The following is a 25,761-nucleotide window of genomic DNA, read 5'->3' on the forward strand; positions in this document are numbered from 1 at the left end:
CATCCACTTACTGCGAATGGCCATTCTTCTTTAATCTTTAAAGTCCTCCTTTTAAAGTATTTTTCAGTTACAGGAAAGTGTGAAATCAGAAAGAATCTGCTGGAAACAGACTGCACAGTAAAGAGGACAACCCACTCCGCTATACATTTTTGCTTATAAACCAAATGAGGAAAACATTTTTTTCAAGACTCATTGGTATTCTCCAGCTGCATCCCCGTCTTACTGAAGATTACAGCTAAGTAGGAGGTATGAATCACAGAAATGGTTTTCCTCATGTAAATTTCACCCATTGAATAAAATTCGAAATATTCTCTAAGCAATACAAAGCAGAGACTCTTGCAGTCTTATGCTATTCTTCATGCTATGAACAATAAAATGAAAATTTTACAAATTATCCAAAATTTTCACACCCAAGCTTCCTCATGAGAATATTTGTACAAACTAGCTTAAATTTTGCAGTCCAAGATTAGTAAATACAAAGATCTGTAAACACTAATTTTATCCTTCAAAAATGTAAAGTGCAAAGTCATAACAACTACTTTACATATTCAGTTGGGAATGTGTTTGAACGGGGGTAACAGAAAACCTAATAAATAGTGGAAGAAACAGCCTTTTACTTTTTCTCATGGAGTAATAAGACTGGAGGTAAGCAGTGCAGAGCTGACAGAACTACTGTAAGATATCATCAAGGATCCAAGCTACATCTATTTTTCTGCTTCATCATGCTAAGTGTATAGTTTATTCCTCATGGTTGGAAGATGGCTGCTCACCACCAAACAAGGCATCCATACTCTACTGAGAAAGAAGGGGTAAGCATCAAGGGCAAGGGCCCTCTCCTTGAGAAGCTTTCCCTTTTTTTCAAAAAAGGAAGCATTCTCCAGAAATCTCCATCCAATCTTAGTAATATGGGTCACTCCTAGCTTCAAGGTAGGCTGGAAAGTTGAATGATTTGTCTTCAAACTTATATAGCAGAAGAAAATAAGAGAGAATGGAGGTGAATGGATGCTGAATGAGGAATCTACAGTATGGCTACACCTCCAGACCAATTAAATCTAGTGCCATTCATATTAGCATCATCACTATTGTCATGATCACTATTAGCATTAAAGTATTTGTTCTCCAAATTGTGCTGTGTTATATCCATACAGTTGGGTAGTCCTAACCCAACCATGACTTCTCTAACTATTGCAGATTTCTCACTGTATCAAGGTATTATAATAATTTCAAACTAAAAACCTAGTTCCCTGCAGAGCTCTCTTATGAATAATACGCAATTACGTAGGCCTATCAAACAATTTCTCTCATGCTATGTCAAACAATACCTTCTAATCTGAAGTTTCACCAAATCATAATGCTAGAAAGAATCCTAGAGATTATCATAATTCAAACTCTTCTTTTATACCCTGAGGCTTACACAGGGAGTGTCATTTACCCACTTAGTGGCACAGCAGAACTGGAACTCAGGACTTCTGATTCCCAGTCCTCACTTATTTAGTGACTAAAGAGTAACCCTGAAGACAAAACTCCTCTCAATCTTTTAAAAGACGTAAAAGCACTAGGAAAAAATGTCATTCTATTACCCCTCTCTGTACAAGCTCCCCATTTTTCTGCATTGAGTTTCTCACTCTAGTATATATCGGGGCACTTCAAGTCATTTCAGGTCTTGTTTCTCGTCCAGGGAGCTGTACTAGACACAAAGAAGTACAGGAGCTTCCTTTAAGTATACACAGGCAGCTTCCTTAAAATAATTTCAACTATAGCAAATACTGGCCTCCTTTCCTGATCTCCGAATTCAGAGACATTTTCCATTCAATGATCTGAAATTGGTTTAATGCATAATACAAGAAAAACATGGATGTGGTTTTCTCCTTACCCTCAAAAAGTCCCCAGTAAATACATCAAATGCTACTACCAGCTTTCTTCTTTCTACCTGACATTTGATATGGATGAAATTAGGTTTAAATGACCACCAAAGCAGCCTTACCAGAGAAAGGGAGAATTGTCTCCAAGGAGCAGTGTTTCTCCATACAGTAAGAGGGTGACAGCAGACGGGAGCAGATGAAGAATCTTTCCAGGAATCATAAGGGGTATGTGTGTGTGTGTGTGTGTGTGTGTGAGAGAGAGAGAGAGAAAGAGAGAGAGAGAGAATGGGGAGGAGAGAGCAAGTATTGTGGGCTGAGTTGCCTTCTGTATTTCCCACAGTCTGTTTTAACACCTGCTGGTCCTGCCATATCCTTCTCATCAACAGCTCTCTAGAACCTACAGGAAAACAAACTCCTCAGCACACCAATGCACTGTGCCCAGGACAACTGCCTCCACCCACAAGCCTTTAAGGGTGCGTCTGACTATAACATCAGGCACTATCCCTAAGTCACTTTCTCCAGCAAAGTCCATCCACGGATATCACTTGGTACAAATAACACAGGAACAGTATCTAGGGGTCTTTCCTCAATATTGTATGCAAATTTTTGAGTTTATGTTCATTGTTCCGCATAATTGGTCCATATGTTCATCGAATTTTCAAACACGTCTGTTTTTTAAAGAGTACCCTTATGTCATCCCAACTTATAAAAGTGGCTTTTTCTCATTAGAAAAGCGTACTGAGGAATCACGCCTCAATACAAAATTTTAATGTCTTCTCAAAAGAAAGTGATTCTGATTTCTTAAAGAAAACATAAAATTGAGAAATATTAAGAACCTAGAAGAAACAAGCCCTGCTGTTATTGAATTAAAGGAATTTAGACTCCCTTATGGCCTTGCAAAGTATCGGTTTTCTTAACTACAAAATAATAGGGTTGAACTAGGTGATCTCTAAGTTGACTTTCAGCTCTAAAAATGCCCTAATTCTATGAGTCAGCACTATGGTACAAACCAAGAGAGCCAAAGACAGAATCCTGGTATCTTTTCCTTAATCCATTCAAAATATCAGCAAGGTGCTTGTGCAAACAATGTCATTTATTTTCTCTACGGTTTAGCAAATCCATCCGATAAGGGATTTTTTTAGCATTTTCCAGAGATGGCAACACATAAAAGGTACAAATATTTTTCAAATGCTTTATGACAACTTGGAGGGAAATGTTCAACAGAGGAAATATCACATACATAGATTTTTGTCTCAGATTCCACTGGCAGGATGTGACTTAACATTTAATTATCCAATTACAGTAATATTAATTAATTTAAATAAGATATGCATTGATTTTTAAACAGGTTAAGCTGTGTCTCTAAAACAAACGTACATTATAGGAAAACATAGTGACACTAGTATTTTCAACTATATTAATGGATAATGTGGCTGAGGAGTTAGAGTACTTTTAAAAAGCATATACTCCCAGTTCAGACAAGATGGCATACACTTGCCTCTCCAGGCCTCCCCCCAGTTAGTACAATTATAAACCCTGGAAATAAGGCAAAAGGCAACCAAAGGAGGACTCACAACAGTGAAAAGATGGAGGTGGACACCTGGACGAGAGGAACAGCAGAGCAGCAGGTCGCCTTACGACTCCCTACCCAACAGCAGGTTACCTGGCCCAGAGTCTCCCAACCCCCAACCCAGCAGTAGATGATGAGGTGGGCTCATTCCTCCCCTGTGTCTAACTGGTGCCCAGTGGACAACACCAGATGGCCTCACAGCACCGGCAGGGGGAATCTGCCACAACAAGCTCCAGGCCCAGGAATGCTCCTTATCCCTTCAGGCCAAAATGTCCCTTAACTCACCAAGAGGCACCAGTGGGTTTGGCCTGGGGAGGCTCCTTCCACCCCCCTCCAGTGGCACCAGCAGGGGTCACTGGAGTCCCAGAAGCACCAGACAAGCTAGGTCAACTAAAACAGCACCAAAACGCCTCTGGACACTAAATTGTTATGGAAACCACAGCCCACAAAAGTAATCTAGGACCCAAACAAGGTGACTGTCTGCTAAAGTATAAGATTTAAATAGGACCCAAAGCCTCTTAACATTGTAGCCAAAATGTCCAGGATACAGTCCCAACTTGAATGAGAAAAGACAATCCACTGACACCAACACTGAAATGAATCAGATGTTAGAATTATCTGGTGAAGATTTTAAAGCATTCATTATAAAAGTGCTTCAATGGACAAATTCAAATTCTTCAGAAACAAATGAAAAATAATAAATAAAACAGAAAATCCCAGCAAAGATATCTAAGTTCTAAGAAGGACCAAATGGTAATTATAGAAACTAAAAAATACAATAACTAAAATAAAACACTCACTGGATAGGCTCCACAGTGGAGATGACAAAGGATAGAATCAGTGAACTTGAGAAGAGATTAATAGAATTTATCTACTCTGAACAACAGAGAAAAACTAGACAACAGAGCCTTGGGGTCTTGTGGGACAATAACAAAAGATCCAACATTCATAACACTGGAGTCCCAGAAGGAGATGAGAAAGACAGCGGGGCTGAAAGAGTATTTGAAGAAATAATACCAAGAAACTTCCCAAATCTGGTGAAAGACACAAACCTATAGATTTAAGAAGCTGATCAAACCACAAATGGAATAAACCCAAAGAAATCCATACCAAGACACATCACTACTAAGCTTCAAAAAAACTAAAGACAAAAAAAAATCTTAAAACTAGCCAGAGAGAAACAGCACATTGCCTTTAGCAGAGCATAAATTCAAACCACAATGATTTTCTCTTCAGAAACTATGCAGGCCTGAAGGAAGTGGCACGTTTTTCAAGTGCTGAAAGAAAAGAACTGTTAATCACAAATTCCTTCCTGATATGAATTGTCCAAATAATATTCAATGATTGAAACAAAAAAATATAACACTGACTTATAGTAAAAACAACAGCATTTAATAAGAAGGGAGAGTAAAGATATCTAAATATATATAGTAAGAGACAGAGCAACCACTGAGAAAACTATGCAAAGAGGTACACTCAAAAACACTGTAAACAAATCAAAATGGAATCCTATAAAATGTTCAAGTAACTCATAGGGAGGCATCAAAAGAGACATAAAGGAATAAGAAACAGAGGAAACAAACAGAAAACATAATAAAATGGCAGATCTAAACTCTAACATAATGCAGAAAAACAGGATCACTCATACATTGCCGGTGGGAATGTAGAATGGTACAGCCACTCTGGAAAACAGCTTGGCAATTTCTTATAAAACTAAACAGGCGACTACCATAGGACTCAACAATCACACCCTTGGGTATTTATCCCAGAGAAATGAAAACTTACATCCACACAAACACCGGTACACAAATGTGCATAGTAGCTTTAATCATAATAGCCAAAAACTGGAATCAATCCAAATGTCCTTCAGTAGGTGAATGCCTAAACAAGCTGTGGTACGTCCACACCACGGAATACTACTCAGCAATGAAAAGGAACAAATTATTGACACATACAACAACTTGGATGAATCTCTGGAGAATTATGGTGAGTGGGGAAGAAAAAAAAATCTGCAAGATTATATAATCTATGATTCCACTTATAGAAAATTTTTGAAATGACAAAATACTATAGATGGAGAACAGATTAGTGGTTGTCAGAGATTAGGAATTGGGCCAGGAAGCAGAAGGGAGGGCGGTATAGTTATAAAAAGGGCCACACGAGGGATCCTCGTGGTGATGGGACTGTTCTGTATCCTGACTGTGGTGGTAAATACATGAATCTACATATGTGATAAAATTGCATAGAACTAAACACACACACACAAATGAGTGTAAAACTGGTGAAATCCAAATAAGATCTGTAGAGTGTATCAATGTCAATTTCCTGGTTGTGCTATTGTGTTAAAAGTTTTTCAAGTTTTCCCCAAGAAAAATTGAATGAAGGGCATACAGGATCTCTTTGCATTGTTCCTTCCAACTGCATGTAAAATAAAAAATTTAATTACAAAAACACTGGGTGAAAGTTGTGATGAAGCAGGTTTTTCACATAGTCTCAAAATATCACTTTACAGAATATTTACGATAAAGTAAAAAAATTAAAAAGGAGAAATTCAGTAGGTACCACCTTTCAAGTGATCTAACTTAGTCACCAATAAGGGGACAGACTCTCCTGCTATGATGCAATAGGAAATACACATCACTTAAGTAGAAGTATTCTTGCTAAAAATGTCTAACCTGAACCTAATCAAATGAGTAAACCATTAGACAAATCCAGACTGTGAGACACTCTGTAAGACATCTGTCCTGGACTCAATACGATGTTAATGTCACAAAAAAAAAAAAAAAGAAAAAAGACAAGGGGACTAGTATAATTAAATTTTTTAAAAATAATGTGAGACTATTGTAAAAAAAAAAAAAAAAAACTGAAAAGAGTCAATTCTGAGAGTGGATATAGTCACAGACAGACATCTTATTCCGTGCATGGTAGACCAAACTTCCTTCTGCTACAAACACATAGATACTTAGATTTTAAAGGACCAGAAAAATTAAAATAGGTTAAATAGTTAAGCTTGAAGAAAAAATAAAGGTAATCTGCAGATATAGAACAGAAAAGAAATAAACATTGTAATAGGCACGTAGATTGGTAATGCAGCAATCCAAGGTGATACAGAACTTAAACACAGGCATTGAGGCCTGGAGACGGGAGATGTCGTCTGTGTTTAGGGACAGGTAACTCAGCGGGGGCCCATGAGAGGGAGGTAGCTGGAGCTGAGACCTCTGCATAAAGGAGAACCCTGAAGAGAGTTGACCCCTTAGTTTAAGAAGGACTAGAAGCCGGGCCTGGAAGTAGCAAGAAAGCTTGTCTCTTCCTGGGGCGCTGGATAGAAGGAAAAAAGTATTCTTTGAATTAAATCCCTAAACCCCCACACGTGGTTTGAATTTACATGCAGGAATCTCAAGCCAAGAAATTAATGTAAAAGCTGATCCTACAGATGTTAACTAGACTTAATATAGTGACCATTTTGCAATATACACAAATACTGAATCATTAGGTTGTACACATGAAACTAATATAATGTTATATGTCAATTATACGCAATAAATGTTTTTTTAAAGCTGATCTTAGGCCAGCAAAACCCTTGGGCTGTTCTACAGAAGCAAATACATTATAACTCTACAGAGAAACTTTCAAAAACTAGGAAAAATGTGACTATCATAGGGAAAAACTAAAAGCAGAAACTTGGCTGAAGTTGAGCTCATAATCCAAATAATAAACCACATAGGAAATGATCCACTTTAAAGTGGATACATATTTCTGGAAGAACCAGCAGACCCAACCACTGAGATGAGCCCAGAAGAATTTCAACTAAGAGAACAATCTAAGACTACAAAATAAGTATAGGTATAATTATTAAAGAGATAAAATAAGTATAGAATCCATAAGAAAAGGATAGAAAACCCAGGGGAAAAACAGGCTCAATGGACAATTTAAACAATAGATAAGACATCGGTGAAGAAAGAATTAGCGGGAAAATAGTCCTGAATAATTACCCAAATGCCTCTTTAAAATGTTCTTAATTGAAAATAATACAGAGGTAATAGACATGAGAGACAAAACAAGAAGATCCAACATATATCTAATAAGAATTCCAGAGGAAAGAATAGAGAGAATGGAGGCAAGATAATATACAATGAGATATGCTACAAATTTTTAATAATCCAAGAAACACAGGAGTCCTCTGATTAAAGAAGCATTAAGAAATCCCAAGAAGAAAAAGTAAAAACAAGCCCATACCTGGGCATATCACAGTAGAACTGCAGAACACCAACACAAAGAGTAATCTTAACTGAAAAACAACCTCTCATCCTCACCAATAGAAGCTGGAAAACAAGATCTCCAAAGTGATGAGAAAAATAACTGTCAGCTTAGAATTCTGCTCCCTGTAATCTATTACCCAACTGTGAGGATGAAATACACTTTCAAACAAACAAACAAAAAAAGATTAAGAGATTTTTATCATTTGCATATGCTTACCAAAGAACTACTTCCATAAGAAGGAATTTGAATACAGAAGGAAAGAAAGGGATGCAAGAAGCAACAGAGAACACAGAAAATGTGGGTATGTTTAAATAAGCATTGACTGTAAAAACAACCAAAGGAAAGAAAAAACTAATTCTATAAAAATCACACAGTGGATGTAAAAAATGTGGTGGAACTACATCACTATACAATATTATGAAATATGGAATATGATCAGAATTATAACATTCTATGGCCCTTATATAATTCAAGAGAAGAGTAGATATTTTGATTAATATCATCTAAGACAAAATATGAATGCTAAAAACACAAAAATACCTACTAAAAGAATAGAAATGGGATGTATAACATTCAAATCAATAGATGGAAAAGAGACTAAAGAAACTGTAAATCCAATAAAAGCCAGGAAGAATGATAAACCAAGGAGGGAGAAGAGGAGCAGGGACATGGAAATGTCCTCCAGCGATAAGGCATACATTTTAAAAGATAAAAGATTAAAACTAGCAAAATGAATGTGCATGGAGGAGGTGTTGTTACAGGCTGGCTCCTCTGGGGAAGCCAACTTGGAGATGAAGTTGAGCATGCAATTTTATTAAGGACCACCTTGCTATCAACATCTGAGAATGAAGAAGGAAGCAGAAATGGGCAAAGGGAGATGTCCAGCTGCAATGCAAGCCCCATAGGGCGTGACATTGGACAAAGGGGCTTTTTACAGCTCAGGCAATCCTCCCCAAGGGGCTAAACCTGGAAGACATACTCCCAGAAGCTGGGGCAAAGAAAGCTCCTCCTTGACAGGGGATTTGGCACCTCATAGCGTCTGCCATGTTACCACAGGTGACTGCAACAACCAGTGCTCAAAGGAAGCTGTTTGCCCTGTGATCAATAACATCCTCCCAGCTTCTCCAAACTCTGCTGCACAAATTTTCTTGGAAAGAGTATTGAAGTTTTATGCCATAATAAAAAAAGAAAGATAAATCCAAATTTCTCATCCCCAAAACTTTCTAACTCACGACTACATCACATGCCTCTTGCTCCCTAACCAACAAAGGAAGCTAAACAAGACAGCAGGAGCAACCTGCGACTCTTTATTCCTCCACAATTTTAAATCCTGTTTGTAAACCAAAATGAAAATATCATTTCTGTGTCTAATATTTTCATCAAACATGAATCCTTACTTGTGCATACTGTTATTGTTAAATACCTGTCTCCAGACAGGCAAAGGACTCCAAGATCAGAAAACCATATATGATTAATTTCTTATTCCTCAAATCAAAACCAACGCTATTCAAAAGAAACAAGCTTGTCCACGTGGGTACCCTCTAGAGAAATTTAACATAATTCATCTTTGCAAAATATGTCAAGTCAGAAATAAACTGAAAAGCAAATTGGCTGAGGAAAAAAAAACACAAGTAGACACATTGCAAAATTGTCTAGTTCACAATTGTAATAAGGCATATAGAGAGACGATGGATATATAAATAGACAGCCTCAATGTATCAATCATGCCATCTCAACAATTCCAGTCTATTTAACAATTTTACCAAATTTTTTTTGTAATTGGCATTCTGTTGGTTAAAAAGAAAAAGAACAGACACAGCCAGCAAGTAAGTTACTAGCCAAGTTTCGTGGGTACTGATCTGAAAAGTTGGATAAACCAACATTATGCCAACACGGTTGACATTCAGGGGGTTTCTCTCTTGGGGTATCAGAAGATAAATGAGGTACCCTCAGAGGGAAGTGCTGCTGAATTTCCTTTTACCTGAAGTGAAATCATTTGCCTTATCCACCTTCTTGTCAATTTATGTATAGATAAATTCCAGACCTCTCCCTACACCTCAGGCCTAAGTAAAAACACTTGAAGTCCCCAAATTGTTTCTTTTTTCGTAAAAATTACTGGCATAATAACTAGCTTTTAGTAAAAAGAAAGAGGATAAAGCAGATGATCCACTAAAAAAAAAACAGCATCTGTACTGTTTTTTTTTTAAATTTAGTGTGCTTTTTATTCTTACAATGTAGCCCAGGACTTTCAAGTAGCTGGAAACCTCCGAATTTAAAAGATGGATGTGATTCAAAGAACAGATATAGTTTGCACAGATCTAAGACATAGAATGCACAGATTTACCATTTCTGTTTAGTAGCATCAAATACGTGTGATGTAAACATAACGTAAATGTAACATAATTTGGGGTGAGAGTCTCAAAGTATTTCTTAAAAATTACCCCAGGCATGTGTATATATTATATATACTATACTATACATAATATACAATATATTATATGTAATGTATATATATATAGTGGTCTTTAAAATGAACCACACTGTAATTAAGAGGATTCCTCAGTGCTCTCCTCCTTGTACTCGCTTTAAAGCTGTTGACCACAGTGGGTTCGGATTTTGTTTGAAGTATGGCACACGGACGGAGGTGATCTGTGAAAAGGGAAGGAAGGAAGCAAAACAGGAAGATGGAAGAGGCGGGAAGGCAGGCAGGAAGGGGAAAAGCTCTCCACACACTCACACTTAACGCGCACGCCCCAGCACCCCTCCCCAAACATGAGACAGAGCTTCTCAAAAGTTCCTGGCAGAGCCTTCGGGATGCGGTGGCTCCAGTGCGCCCCACTTGGTGCCACCCGCTGGGGCCCGCGGGACCACCCTGGGGCCGGGACCACCCTGGGGCCGAGCCCAGTGAAATCCTGGGTACTTCGGGCCCCCTCCCGCCCGCCGCCCGCGGTCAGTCACTGGGCCCCGCGCGCCATCCATCACCCACTCCTGGGAGAGTCCTTCTGCCTTTTTCCATGCTCCCTGGGCCCTCTCCTTCCCGGGGACTCGCCAAGAGGTCCAAGGGGGGAGGCGGAGAAGGAGGGCGCGAAGAGAAGGGCCGGTTGGCGGATGTACTACAAGGGGCGACAGCGACGCCGTCAAGGCGACCATCCTTGCGTCGCCCCTTTCCCCCGCGCCCCCCAGCACCGCATACTCTCCATTTCGGCCTCGATGTGTGATGAAGTACGAGAAGGGGGAAGTCAACCCGCAGCCTCCTGGGCAGCCCTTACCTCCGGCTGCCCTCGCGGAAGCCGCCCTCCTCTGCCCGAGGCGCCGCTGCTGCACGGCCGCCGCCGCCGCGCCCTGGACCTGGGCTCCGGCCGCCGCTCCGCCCGCGCCGCTCGTCCGCGCAAGGCGAGCGAGCCTCCCTCGCTCCCTGGCCGCCAGAGCCCCCGGGGACGCCCGCGCGCCGCTCGCGTGCAGCCCAGCCGGCGACCAGGAGCCCGCAGCGCCGAGGCGGGGCCGGGAGCCCTGGAAAGGGGCGCACGAGCCGGGGGCGGCTGCGGAGCGCGCGCGCAGACCGGCCGGCGGCCGGCGAGGGAGCCCCGGGCCAGGGCGGTGCAGGCGGCCGCGACGCGCCCCTGAGCTCCTCTCTCCTACGCTGGCCCCTCAAGCCCCCTCTCTGTACCCCCTCTACCCCCACCCCACCCCACCCCGGAAGAGGCAGCTCGCCGGTGACACTTGGTTTGCTGCGCTGCGCCCTTCAGCCCGGTGCGGGGAATAACAATGTGACCGTACTGCACGGACTGGATGCTGTGTAGTAGGTTGTAACTGCTGAGGCCACCACCTGTCAATTCTCAGGAGCAAGGCACGCCGTCCGCAGCCGGCTGGCCTCTCCCGGCTTCCCCTCCCCGCTGATTTTCCTCCCCCACCTACCTCGCCGACCGCCCGCAGTACTCCACCGGCGCGACACCAAGGGAGTTTTGCAAAATAACCCTCACTCCCAGCCAGGAGCTCACGGCATCTCCCTTCCCACCAGAGCTGAAGGATTACGCACAGCCCTGCGTGCCTATCCAAAGCCGGATGCCAAAAATCCTGGTGTGAACCCCACACTCGCCGGCCCGCCCGCCCCCATTCATAATCCCAGCGGCGGTCTGCCACTCCACACCCTCCCCTGCCGCCCGCGCTCGCTGTGATTCGCCGTCCCTGGAACGTGTCAGTCACTCGCTCTGCATCCGCCAGGAATACAGTGCAGGAAGCTCCGCAGACACGGGTTGCACAAAGGGGGATGGGGAGGGGAGCCCTCAGAGCTCGGGGTGGGGGGAGGCGCACGGGCTAGCGGGGCAAATTACGTGGACGGAGCCGGTGTGAGGGTGAGAGCCCGCTGCTCTCCTCTTGCACAAAGGAGCTCCAGAGTGGGTAAGCGCAGTGGTACTGACCCAACGGGTCACGTCACCTCCGAGGAGGTGCTCCACCACGGCCCCCTGGGAGTGGATCCCACAACTTGGGAATTTGTGTGATGGAGCAACAGGCAACCGGGAACCTGACTGCCCCAGCTTGAAAGAGCAAGGTGGAGGCCTGCCAGGTGGCGAGGGGCGTTTCTGTGGGAAAACACAGGTTCCCTTTTCCTCTGTGTCCAGCCCTTTCAGTCAGAGAATGAAAGAAAGGGATGTGTAGTAACTTTGTGTATTGAAATACTACAACTAGCTAGAGTCCAGAAAGACTTTAATGGATAAAATTGGCCTATTTCTCAATTTATTCCAAAAACATCATGGCACGTCCATTTTGCACTAAACACAATACACTGTGCCAGATACTGGGGTACAGAGATGACTAGGACACAGTCCGTGCACCCAAGGCGCTCACAGGCTAGTGGGAGAAGCGACTACGAAAGCCCAAAACGGACAATACAAATATTACACAACAGAAGCACAGGCCAATTACATTAGTGGGAGAAATTTTCTCTAGTTGGAAGGGTAATGGGTCAGGGAATTAGATCCCTTCTGAACTGGGTATTAAAGGGCAAATAGGAGCTTGCCAAAGAAGTGGCAATAACCTTCTCTTATTCACCTATTAACCCAAACCAGCTTTACATACCCACACAATGAAAGTCATATCTGGGAGCTCCTCAATGTAGGGACTTAATGCACTCCCACCCTGTACTGTTTCCCCTTTATGGTTTTGGAGGAAACATTTTCAAACACTGTCCTTTGGAGTGTAGAACACCCTGTTCTCCACAGCTGAGATGCTGCCTTCCAGGACTTGTTGCTTTACATTCTATACCGTCCATCTTATCTGTTAGCTTGAAACTGAGCCAAAAGCCAAAATTAATAACATTGAGGCAATGAGGGAATCCAATAAATCCTGCAATGCAGTCATGGTTCTGACAGAGTCTCTGACTATAAAATGACGACAGTATAACCTCTTTTTCCTGAACTACAGGGAGGATTAATTAGTCAGACTTCTTAAATACAAAGAGGCCATTGCCCGAATAGAGTGTGGGATGGGAACCTTAATCGTGATTCAATCTAGGAAAAAAAGAACCAGTTTGAGTAGCATGCTCCCCTTCTCTGACAATTAGAACCCTAGATGGTACTAATGATTACTAAAGTACCCAAGGTTATAACATTATCCTCAGGAAAACATATCCAAAGGGCTCTTGTTGCAAAATAGAATTGAATGGACTCCAGTATGAAGATGATGTCATCTATTTAAACATCTTTCCCACTTCTCCCTAGAAGTTATGTAAACTAACAAAGAGAGTGGAAAAAAATATTAAATCCATTTTCAGCAAACTTATACAGATTTTACTCACAAAATGCAAAGTACTTGTAAAGGTTGCTAAAAGCAGCTGAGTTTGGGCAGAAGTTATATGAAAAAGGCCAGGGAGAGTCAAAGGGAACCAGCAGTAGAGACATCAGAAAGTATCAGCAAAAACAAGTTTCCTGAAAGAGAGAGGCTTACCATAAAACGCAGAAGCAGCTCAAAAAACGGAGCAGGAGCAGAGCAAGCGGGCAGAGAGGCAGCGGGACGGGAAGAGGAGGCGCAGACTCTTTCCCGGGAGCCCAGCCGCAGCAGCTCTCAGGGTCAGTGACACAGTATTCCTTAAAGATGAGGTCATCACTATGAGATGTAGAAGCTCTGTTCCTTGTTTGTAAGAACTGGGGGCACAGAGCTGTTGGCAGAAGGTCTCCTGAACCAAATTTACTTCAGAGACTCAGAGGCAGTGAGTCTACAGAAAAGCCATAATTACTGGAAGCGGTCTGTCTTTGAGGCAGCAATAAAAGCGGACCTGTAATCTATGGCTGCATGACAAGCCACCCAAAATAATGGTTTAAGAGGCTACTAATCATTTGCCTACAATTCAGTGAAGTGACGAATTGGGATGAGCTCCACTGGGATGGCTTATGTCTGTCCGTTTGGTGTCAGGAGGTCTCCCTCATGCACTTGGGACTCAGAAGGCACGGCCTGGACACCTAGGGCCTCTTTCCAGGAAGCTAGCTCAGGCTTTTTCACGTGGAGGTAAAGAGTTACAGCAGCAAGAGAGAGAACAGGCCCCAATGTTCAGCCTTTTTCAAGCTTCTTGTGTCATGTTTGCTAATGTTCCATTGGCTAAAGCAGGTCACACAGCTAAGTCTAGAGTCAATATGGGAGGGGGCTACAGAAGGGCATGGACACCAGGAGGTGTCAATTGTGGGGGTCATTAAAGTCACAATCTACCACAGAAAGAGGGAGCTTTTTGATTGAGAGAACAGGAAAGCTACCTTGAATCCTCCGTTTCAGGAACTTTCTACAAAGACTGACCAGAAAAATATAATTCATTCAGTAGTGAGTAGTGATAAAGAGAAACTGGCCCAAAAAGGATACAAAGATACTATAAGGAAAACTGTGAAAAGGAGCATCAAAACCTGCCAATCGATGGAAAAAAGTACCACAAGCCAACGAAAATTGTAACAAAGTATTTTGCAATGAATTAAAAAAATCCAATAAAAATAGATAATACTGGCATAGAATTTGCTGTTGCCAGGCAATATTCTAACCACTTTACGGATATGAACTCAATAGATTCTCAAAACAACTCTGTGAATTAGGCATCATTGTTATTCCCATTATGTAGATGAAAAGAACTAGGGATCATAAAAGCTAAATAGCTTGTTCAAGATCACACAGCCAGTTAGAGGAGGAGCTGGTATTTAAATCCAGTCAGTCTTTCTCCAGTGTCTGCGCCCTTATTCGTTAAACTTTGTTGCCTCCCTAAGTGAAATGTATTCACTATTATGTTAAGGAAGCAGTATAATCTATTACAGAAGATGACAATGCACACATGAGGAAATTCAAGGAAGAGATGAGGATGAGCTGAGCTGATATGTCAGGTATGAAGAAGAAGAAAGAAGCAAACCATCACAAAATGAAGACAATATTGGAAGAAACACAAAGGAGAATAAGCACTGGGATAAGTAAGAGACAGAGAAGACAGATATGGAAAGAGTGGTCATAATTAAACAAAAATAAGGAAAAATATTTTTTAAAGTATTTGTGTGAAAATGATGATAGAAGAAACACAATGCAGGGCCAACATACCTATAATTGGAGTCTCTGAAAAAGAAAAATTTAGCAGTGGGACCGAGCATTTACTTTTAAACAAAATTATTTCCTGAAATTAAAAAAAGACATGAATCTACATGTTGAAAGTAAACACCATGTACTAAAGAAAGTTGATTCATAATGGTTAACCTAAGACATATGCTAATAAATTATTGAACTTTAAATATAAAGAAAGAATCCTCAAAGTAGAAAAGCAAAAAGATCAAGTCTTGTATAAGGAAAAATAATAAATCAGCCTCACCTCAGTCTTCTCCAAAGCAATATTTAAAACCTAAAGTCAATGGAAAAAAGCTTGTGACATTCTCAAGGAAAGAAAGTCTGATCTAAGGATTTTATATCTAGACAAATCTTCATCAGGTATAAAAGCCATAGTTTTAAAACACTAGAAGTCAAAGAATATTCCTTCTTCATGAGGAATCTACTAAAATAAACGTGGCAAAACTTTCTCAAAAGGATTCAAGAATATACTTGTACTGTAAAACTTAAACTATAAAAAATGTATGATTGTTGTAGACTTTGAAAGTGTAGGAATGACACAAGCCACAAATATTCAGAGGGAAAAGAAAAAAGATGGTAGCCATTCGAGTAAGTTCGCTGGTTGATTCATCTATAACTGCTGAGGTTGAAAATTTCATTTAAAGCTGATGTATGAGTAGTATACTAAATGTGTGTGACAGGGCAAAGACAAACACTAAGAACTTTAATCTTTTAAACAAAATATGGTAGTGGATAGAATGCAGAGTACGGAAAATTAGAGGATGCATGCCAATTTATCATTGCTCATACCTAATAATTGTGTCTAAAATCATAGAGGATTGTAAATATAATACGAAGATTTAATTATAAAGGTAGCCGCTAGAAAGCAAACATACACCTTAATGCACACCTTCTTAAATATCAGCGGAGCCATAAATACACACACTCAAACACACGCATACGTTCATACCACAGCAAAGAAAACTGCCCGTTCAGTAAGATACACACACACAAATATGTATGCACGAGTTGGGACAAATACTTCTAAATCAATACATATTTTAAGTTATTTTTTAAAAAGATTCTCAAGTTGCATTAAAAGCAAACTCTACACTACACAGAAAAAACCTTGAAAAGAAAGATTCAGAATGGTTGAAAACAAAAGGAAAATCAAAATGTTACCTGGATAATGCCCCATCCCCACACAAACAAAAAGGAACAATAACAAAAAAGCAGAAGTTTGGCCTTAACATCAGACAAGTCGGATTCGGGACAAATAAGTATTACGTGAGACAAAGACTGACACTTTATAACATGAAAAGTAAAATTCACAATGAAGGTATGAAAGTTATAAATATCTATGAACTAAATGTATCATAGCAGCAACTTATATAAGCAGACATTATAGGAGATAGAAAGACACAGAGAGAGAAGGAGACCAAAAATAGCAGAATTTTACTCATCTCTCTCAGTCTAACTCCGGATATATCAGACACTGTGCCTCAAACGTGGAGATTACATGTTCTTTTTAAAGGCTAATATTATATTCATAAAAAATGGCCATATGTTAAGCCATACAAAAACTTTAATAAAACCTAAAAATAAGGAAAGATGGACACCGTTCTATGATCACAACACAGTAAAAATAGAAATTAATAGAAAAATCAGGAAAACAAAAATCTCTCCACCTAGAAATTATAAACAAAAAACTCCCTTAAATACTCTTGTGAACAAAAATTGGATTTCTAGAAAATAAGGGTAAATGAAAACACTACTTATTGGAATTCTATGACACAGCATTAAATTAATTAATTAAATAAGCACGAACTTGAAAAGGTAGAAAAACACTATCAAATAAACAGAAGGGAAATAGAAGAAAAGAACTAAGTATTTTAGAAGATGAAATCAATGATCTAGGAAAGGAAAGTGATTAGAATTAATACATAATTCCAAAGCTGTTTTTTTAAAATTATAAAAATAAAATATGTAAAATAATTTTTAAATTAATCAAAGAAAAATAGACATAAATACAAACAATAAGAAATGATAAAGGGTTGAAGCATAGAAACAGAGAATGATAATATAATGCTAAAGGCTACTTTAATCTACTATAATGTGTCTCCACCATTTTTTCATTTTTGCTCCCCCAAGACAAAAAATTTAATTTCTCCCTAGTGAGAGAAATTAAATTCCAAGAAACAAGATTTTGTCAAGAGGGTAGAGATTTGGAGAGCCACAAAACAATTGTAATGTCAAAGATATCTTGCCCCATTGAGAATGCATGCTCTACTGGAGGAAAATACATTTGAAAACCTGGGTAAAATGAATACTTTAAGTAGAAAATATAATTAAACAAAACTCATCCTAGAGGACATAGAAAATGCAAAGAGAAGAAATTGTGAAAACTGTCAATTCCCCACTCCCTCCAACGAATTACCAAGCCAATATGATTTTCCCAGGAGACCTTTACGAAAGCTTTAAAGAGTAGATAATTCTTATGACATCTAAAATATTAAAAATCATAAACAGAATGAATATTTCCAATTAAGTTTTATAAAATAAGTGGCATTGAAACCAAAATCTAACAAAGTTGGCATATAAAGGAAACCTAAAGATCAATTTTATAAATCCAGAATCCAAGAATGTAAGAGTAATTCGGCATTAGTAAATTTATTCAGGCAAATAATCATTTGGAAAGATCTAAAAGCAAAAAACATAGGATTATTTCTAGAGACATAGAAAAGGTATTTGAAAAATTCAACAGCTATTCTTACATTTTAAAAAAAAAAACCTCTCCGGCCAGCCCTGTGGCGTAGTGTTTAAGTTCCCATGCTCCGCTTTGGCAGCCCAGGGTTCTCGGGTTCGAATCCCAGGCGGAGACGCACACACCACTCATCAAGCCATGCTGTGGTGGCTCCTACATACAAAAAATAGAAGAAGATTGGCACAGATATTGCTCAGGAACAGTCTTCCTCAAGCAGAAAGAGGAAGATTGGCAAAAGATGTTAGCTCAGGGCCAATCTTTCTCACACAAAAAAAAACTCTCAATTGTCTAGGAATATATGAATATTTCTTTAACAAGATAAAATATCTAGCTAAGGCTGAAAGTCATGTTTAAAGATAAAACATTAAAGGCATGTCTGCTAAAGTAAGGGAAAGGACCATGATGCGCTATTAAAACTATTGTTGAACATTATTCTGGGATTATAAATCAGTGCAGAGAGGAGACAGAGATTAAAGATCTAAACATTGGAATTGAGACTGTAAAACTGTCACTATTTGTAGACAATATGAATGTATCTGGAAAACCCAAGCAAATCAGATGAAAACTGTTACAAACAATAAACAATATATCAATATACTGAAAAACATAGTTTTTGTATATACAAACAACAACTGGTTAGACAATATAATGAATAAAATATCTCATTTAAACTAGCAACACAAAAGCTGAACAATCTAAGAATGCACTAAACAGGAAATGTATGAGAGCTATATACAGAAAACTTTGTAGACTGCTGAAGGGCGCAAAGGAAAGCATGAACACATGGAAAGATATTCCACGGTTTTGAACAGGTAGATTTGACATCCTAAAGATAATAATTCTAAATTAATTTATAAAGTTGAAGTAATTTCCCCCAAACAGGTTTTTCTTTTAGAACCTGAAAACTGATTCTAAATTTTATATAGAAGAATAAACTAATAAGAAAAGTTCTGGAAGAAAACATGGGCAAAATCCTTAAACCCAAAAACCATGAACAGTAGGTTGAAAAGTTTGACTAAGAAAAAGAAAACTTCTGTGTGGCAAAAAGAAAAAGAAAAGAAAAACAGTAAATGAACACCATAAGCAAAGTCAAAGGCAATGGACAAGCTAGTATAAACTATTTGAAAGTTTGATGGACTCTCATCCATCAGCAGTGAGAGTATAAAAAGATTCAACTCCTATGGCAGGCAATTTAGCTACACAGATTAATGTTAAAAATGCATGTATACTCTGCCCCACAAATTTCATTTTTTAATATGCTTCAGTTACTAAATATACTGAACATATCGACTGAAGATACTGGCAATTACTAAAGTTGACTCATATGAAATAATATATATACAGATTTATTTGTTGCAACATTGTTTGAAATAATAAAAAATTAGAAACAACTCAAATGTTTTTTAACAGAGATACAGCCATACAATGGGATACTACTCTGCAGATGTGAAAAATAAGAGAAAGTATACTGATACAGAAATTTTTCCAAGCTATATTATTAAGTTAAAAAAGCAGTAGGTTACCTTTAGGTAATAAAGGGGTAACAGCAAGAATATATAGTTGTCTTAATTGAATATGCATTTTAAAAATCTCTGAAAGTATACTCAACAAATAAATAAACATGGTTACCTCTAGGAGTGGGTATCAAGCTTTTCAGTAAGTTTTTATGCTGTTTGATTTGAAAGTCATGACAATAATTAGTTTTTTAAATATTAAATAGAATAAATTTAAAAGTTATTAGATGTAATGTGAATTACGTGTTTTTATCTGTCATCTTCTCTTTAATGTTGGGAAAAAATGTGATGTACCACAGAACAATAATAGTACTACAAATACTTTCTTTCTATGAAAAGGTCAAACTAATTTCCACATGCAGGGTATAATCATGTTAGCAGGTGTGAGTCACATGGTTATTTCAGGTACATAATCTTCCTTTTTATTAATTAATCATATATCCAAGTGTCAAAAGGAATGACAACTTCTAAGGAAATAATATAATTACCCATAGGCCTGTTTAAAAGCTCTTTTATATTAGACTTTAGGCCAAGATTGGGTGACTTCAAAAGCGTGAAGTTGAGCCTAGTCACTTAATGAACTTGTAGTGTGTACAAATTCAACTCCGTGGTTCTCAAACCTTGGCCCTTAGTGGGGATCCGAGAGTCATCTTCTGATCGTGCCAACCTTAGGATGCCCCCCAACTCATGTCATAGAGAGCCACACAGCAAAAATTCAAAGCCAAGGTCATTGTCAATACTGGAAGAACAGGGTCGTGTGTGGTCTGGGAAACTGCAGACTTGCTCTGTTTTCACCTCTGTGACCCAGTCTTTGGGAGAGCAAGTATAAACAGACAATGACCTATTCTGAAGTGAAAACATGGCTTCAAGGCAATTCAAATCTTCATGTTTTCCTCTACAACCTACCTTACAAATAAATTTTGGTTCCTCCTGGTATTCTAAGGCACCAATACAGAGTATGACACACAATTTTTGAAAGTCCACTAATTTCACCTAGAAGAAGACCCAGAACAATAGCAGTATAACTGAAGTTGATGGTCTTCTCTATACTGGGACATACAAGAGTCTCCTGGCAGTAGAAGTTGCCAGGATTTTGTATAGCCTTGAATATCTGTAATACGTGGTCATTCGTAATATGTACATTCGTATAGGTGCTGTTGGAAGATTAAGTGAGAAAATACATGTAAAGCAGTTGGCATGAATTTGAGTCATTCACTTATTTCCAAACTAGTGAACAGAAACAATCTGGTTGGACATTGGATGATTTCATAATCAGCCCAATACTCCTATCTTCTACGTAGCAATAAGTCATTCCTTAGAATTTGGAGAATTCTGAACATGATTTATTAACCAGTGATCTGACATCGTCTGAAAACTTGCATATTCTTACCATTTTCATGAGAATTTATAGTAATGCATCTTTATCAAATGATTTTGGGTAGTAACATCTAGTCTGGACACAAGCACTGTTAATCCAACAAATAACAAACAGTAGTGTGAAAAATATCAATTTGAATGTAGAGTGTTTAGCTCCAAAGAGCTCATTTATGCATCATCGTGTTAACCTGTTGTGGGCAGGATAGGGCAGAAAACATCCTCATTTCTAATGGTAGCATTGAAATGTAAACCTTAAAAAAATAAAAAAGAAAAGCTTATTTAATGACCAATATTTTAAAAGAAGACTTTGCTCCGTGTTCATTCATTCAATCAATATTCATCAAACAAATAACACCTATTGAACACTCCCATGTGCCATGAATGATGCTGAATGACTAGAACAGAGTGTGGTACAGGATGAGCACCAAGGCTGCCAATGACTATCAAGTGCCACACTTAGCTTCTGCCTCGTCCGAAACAGAATCTGCCTAGGGACTTTTGGTCAAGCAGCTAGCTTCTGCTGACTTTCCTAGAGGAAGCACAGCTACAATTTGGCTGTGTAGCAGCTTAGACTCAAGGTGCAGAGGTCCAAGTTTGCCTGTGAATTAAGACGCGGCAAAAACTAGCCCATCTTTCTGGTCACTGGGCCATGGTTTTATGGAGCTACATGGTGACTGTCTTTGTCGGCTTGGGCTCCCATAACAAAACAGCATAGACTGGGTGACATAAACACTGGAATTTGTTTCTCAGAGTTCTGGAGAGTGGAGACTCCGAGATCAAGATGCCGGCAGGGAGGTGTCTGGTAAGAATTCCCTCCTTGGGTTGCAGCCCGCCACCTTCTCTCTGTGTCCTCACAGGGCCTTTCCTTGGTATATGAGGGAAATGGAGAGAGAGAGACAGAGAGAAGCAAGCTCTCTGGTGTCTCTTCTTATAAGTTCACTAATCACACAATGAAGGCACATCCTCATGACCTCATCTAAACCTAATTATCTCCCAAAGACACCACCAAATTGAGGGTGATGGCTTCAACATACGAATTTTAGGGGGATACTATTCAGTCTATAGCAGTGACCTACGACAAGAAGCAGTGGGGTAGTCTCCATCAGCCAAAAGTTTAGGCCTGTGATACTCCAAAAATACTAACTCATATAACTCTTACACTGAATGTTGTCCTATAAATTTGAAATTCATCAATATATAATTGGTATATAAAGCCATTAGCCTAGATAAGTTCACCTGTGGAATGAGTTTAGCTAGAGAAGAGAAGAGGTATAAGGATTAGGCCCTGGAGTACACCAATACTTAAAAGTCACGGAGATAACCAACAATGAAGACTGAAAATCAGTGTTCAGAGAGCTAGAGGCAGAACCAAAAGAGAAAATGATAGCCCTAAAACAACTGAATAAAGTGTTTAAAGAAGGCAAGAACTCACCAATCATGTCAAATACTGGTTTTGTTCAAATAATCTAAGGACAAAGAATCGAACACAGTTTTTTTCGATGTGGAGATCACTGATGACTTTGACAAGAGTCAGAGGTGGAGAGAAAAAGTTGAATAAGTTATATTCAAGAAAGAACGGAGAGGGGCAGATAAGAAGTGGATACAATGATTTTAGACAAGTCTTCTGAAGACATTTCTGTAAACAGGAACAAGAGAATGAGGCAGTAGCTGGAGAGTAATTTTATTAGAGCATTTTTGTATGCTCTATGGGAATAATCTAGTAGCCTGGAAAATTTGATGAAGCAATAGGGGGCCGTTTGCAGGAGCAGTACAATGGATGAGAAGAGGGGGGATGGGATACCATGTACCAGTGGAGGGAGTCTTAGTCGGGCAAAGACAGTTCATCCATTGAACTAGGAGTGAAATCATGGTCTACGGATAGAGTTGCAAGTAGCTGGGAAGATGTGGTGGTGGCATCACGTGGAAGTGTTATGAATGTGCCTGTTTTCTCAATGAAAATAGAGGATACAGAGTCATCAGCACAGGGTGAAGAGAAGGCATGATGTGTTGGAGGTTTAAGGCAAAAGAAGGAGACAAATAGTTGTGTAAAATTAACTAGGGATAATTATATAATCAGTTTGTCATCAGAAGGATTGCCTTGAAGTGAATGGTTGTGAACGTAAAGTGAAAACAGTTAGCATCATTGTGCGTTTTTTCTGCAGGCACAGAGATGATGTTAGATTAAATCAGGATTCAGTTGTACCGGGTCAATAGAAGCTGATAGTGTAAGCCAGGGACTGATTCTAATAATTAACAGTGGAATCCAAGCTGGCAAAGAGGGAATCAATGACGTAAAGGATAAAAGGGACAGCAAATGGCTGTGAAATTTAAAATAAATTATTGGAGACGAAACGCTTCAGAAAAGGAGAAACTGAATCCTAGAAAGAAGCATAATTTGCCGTGATCAATCTGAAATAAAGTTTTTAACTAGTCATTTGGACTAATTGTATAGCAGACATTTTTAATTTTTTTAAACAGCTTCACTGAGATATAATTCACATACCATAAAGTTCTCAATTTTAAAAAAGTGTAAAATTCAGTGGGTTTTATTATATTTACAAAGTTGTATACTAATCACCACTATCTAATTCCAGAACATTTTTATTACCTCCAAAAGAAATTCCATATCCATTAGCAGAAACTCCTCATTATGCCATAATCTCACCCCCAGCAACTACTGCTCTACTTTCTGTCTCTGTGTATTTGCCAATTCTGGACATTTCATATAAATGCAATCATGCATTTGACCATTTATAGCTGGCTTCTTTCACTTAGCATAATGTTTTTGAGGTTCATTCACGTTGTAGCATATGTCAAAATGTCATTTTGTTATGGCTTAAAAATTTCCATTGTATGGAGAGACCACATTTTGTTTATCCATTCATTGGTTGATGGACATTTGGATTGTTGCACTTTTTGACTATTATAAATAATGCTGTTTCTAACATTCATGTACAAAATTTTGTGTGGACATGTTTTTAATTTTCTTGAGTATATACCTGGAAATGGAAATGCTGAATCATACCTTAACTCTGTGATTAACATTTGGAGGAACTGCTAAACTGTTTTCCAAAGTAGATGTGCTATTTCATATTCCTACTAGTAATTTACGAGAATTTGTACAGCAGTGTATGAGATTTCTAGTTCCTCCACATCCTCACAAACACTTGTTAGTATTTATTGTTTTAGTTATAGCCATCCTATAATGTGTAAGGTGGTACCTCTTTCTGGTTTTAATTTGCATTTTCTTAATAACTAATTGTGTTGAGCATCTTTTCATGTGCTTATTGGCCATTTGTATATCTTTTTTGGAAAAATGTCCTTTCAAATCCTTTGCCAATTTTTAATTGGGTTGTCTTTTTATTGTTAAATTCTAAGAGTTTTTAAATATGTTTTGTATACAAGCTCCTTATCCGATATATGATTTACAAATGTTTTCTCCCAGTTGGTGGGTTGTTTTTTCACTTTCTTGATGATGTCTTTTGAACCATGAAAGCTTTTCATTTTGATGAAGTCCAATTTATCTATTTTTCTTTTGTCGCTTGTGCTGTTGGTGTCATATCTAAGAAACTATTGCCTAATTTAAGGACCCAAAGATTTACTCCTGTGTTTTCTTCTAACAGTTTTACAGTTTTAGCTCTTACTTTAACGTTTCTGATCCATTTTGAGTTAATTTTTGTACATGATGTGAGGTGGGAATTCTAACTTTTTTTTCCCTGTGGATCTCCAGTTCTCCCATCACTATTTGTTGAAGGGATTATTTCCTCATCGAATTGTCTTGGCACCCTCGTCAAAAATAAATTGACCACTGGTGCTGGCCCAGTGGCGTAGCAGTTAAGTTCACGCACTCCGCTTTGGCAGCCCAGGGTTCTCAGGTTTGATGCACCGCTCATCATATGTGGCGGCATCCCATATACAAAATAGAGGAAGATAAGCACAGATGTTAGCTCAGAGCCAATCTTCCTCACACACACACACACACACACACACACACACACACACACACACAAATAAATAAATAAATTGACCCTAAATGTAAAGAGTTATTTCTAGACTCTCAAGTCTATTCTGTTGATCTATATTTCTACCCTTATGCCAGTACCACACTGTCTTGCTTACTGTTGTTTGTCATAAAGTTTGAAATTGGAAAGTTTGAGTCCTCCAACTTTGTTCTTTTTCAATATTGTTTTGTCTATTCTGGGTCCCTTGCATTTCTATTAATTTTAGGACCAGCTTGTCCATTTCTGATAAAAGACCTCTAGGATTTTGACAGACATTGCATTAAGTTTGCAGATCAATTTGGGTAATATTGCCATCTTAATAATATTAAGTCTTCTAAACCATAAACCATATTAAGACTTCCAAAAGTCTTTACATTTATTTGGTCTTCTTTAATTTATTTCAATAATCTTTTGTAGTTTTCAGTGTACAAGTCTTGCACTCATTTTGTTAAATTTATTCCTAAGGATTTTATTCATTTTGATGCTATTGTAAATTGAATTGTTCACTTAATTTCATTTTTGGATTGTTCTCTGCAAGTGTATAGCAATACTATTGATGTTTTTACATTGATCTTATATGCTTCAACATTGCTGAACTCATTTACTAACTCTAATAGTTCTCTAGTGGATTACTTAGTATTTTCTATATACAAGATCATGTCACGCAAAATAGAAATAGTTTTTCCTCTTTATTTCCAATCTGAATAACAAGTGAAAAGCATCCAGGTTTTCACCATTAAATATGTTAGCTGTGGGTTTTCCATTAATGACCTTTACCAAGTTGAGGAAGTTCCTTTCTAGTCCTAGTTTATTGAGTGCTTTTTTCATGAAAGAGTGTTGGTTTTTGTCAAGT

This window comes from Ceratotherium simum, chromosome 2, assembly GCF_057802395.1.
Source record: "Ceratotherium simum simum isolate JZ-2026a chromosome 2, ASM5780239v1, whole genome shotgun sequence".
NCBI classification, from domain to species: Eukaryota; Metazoa; Chordata; class Mammalia; order Perissodactyla; family Rhinocerotidae; genus Ceratotherium; species Ceratotherium simum.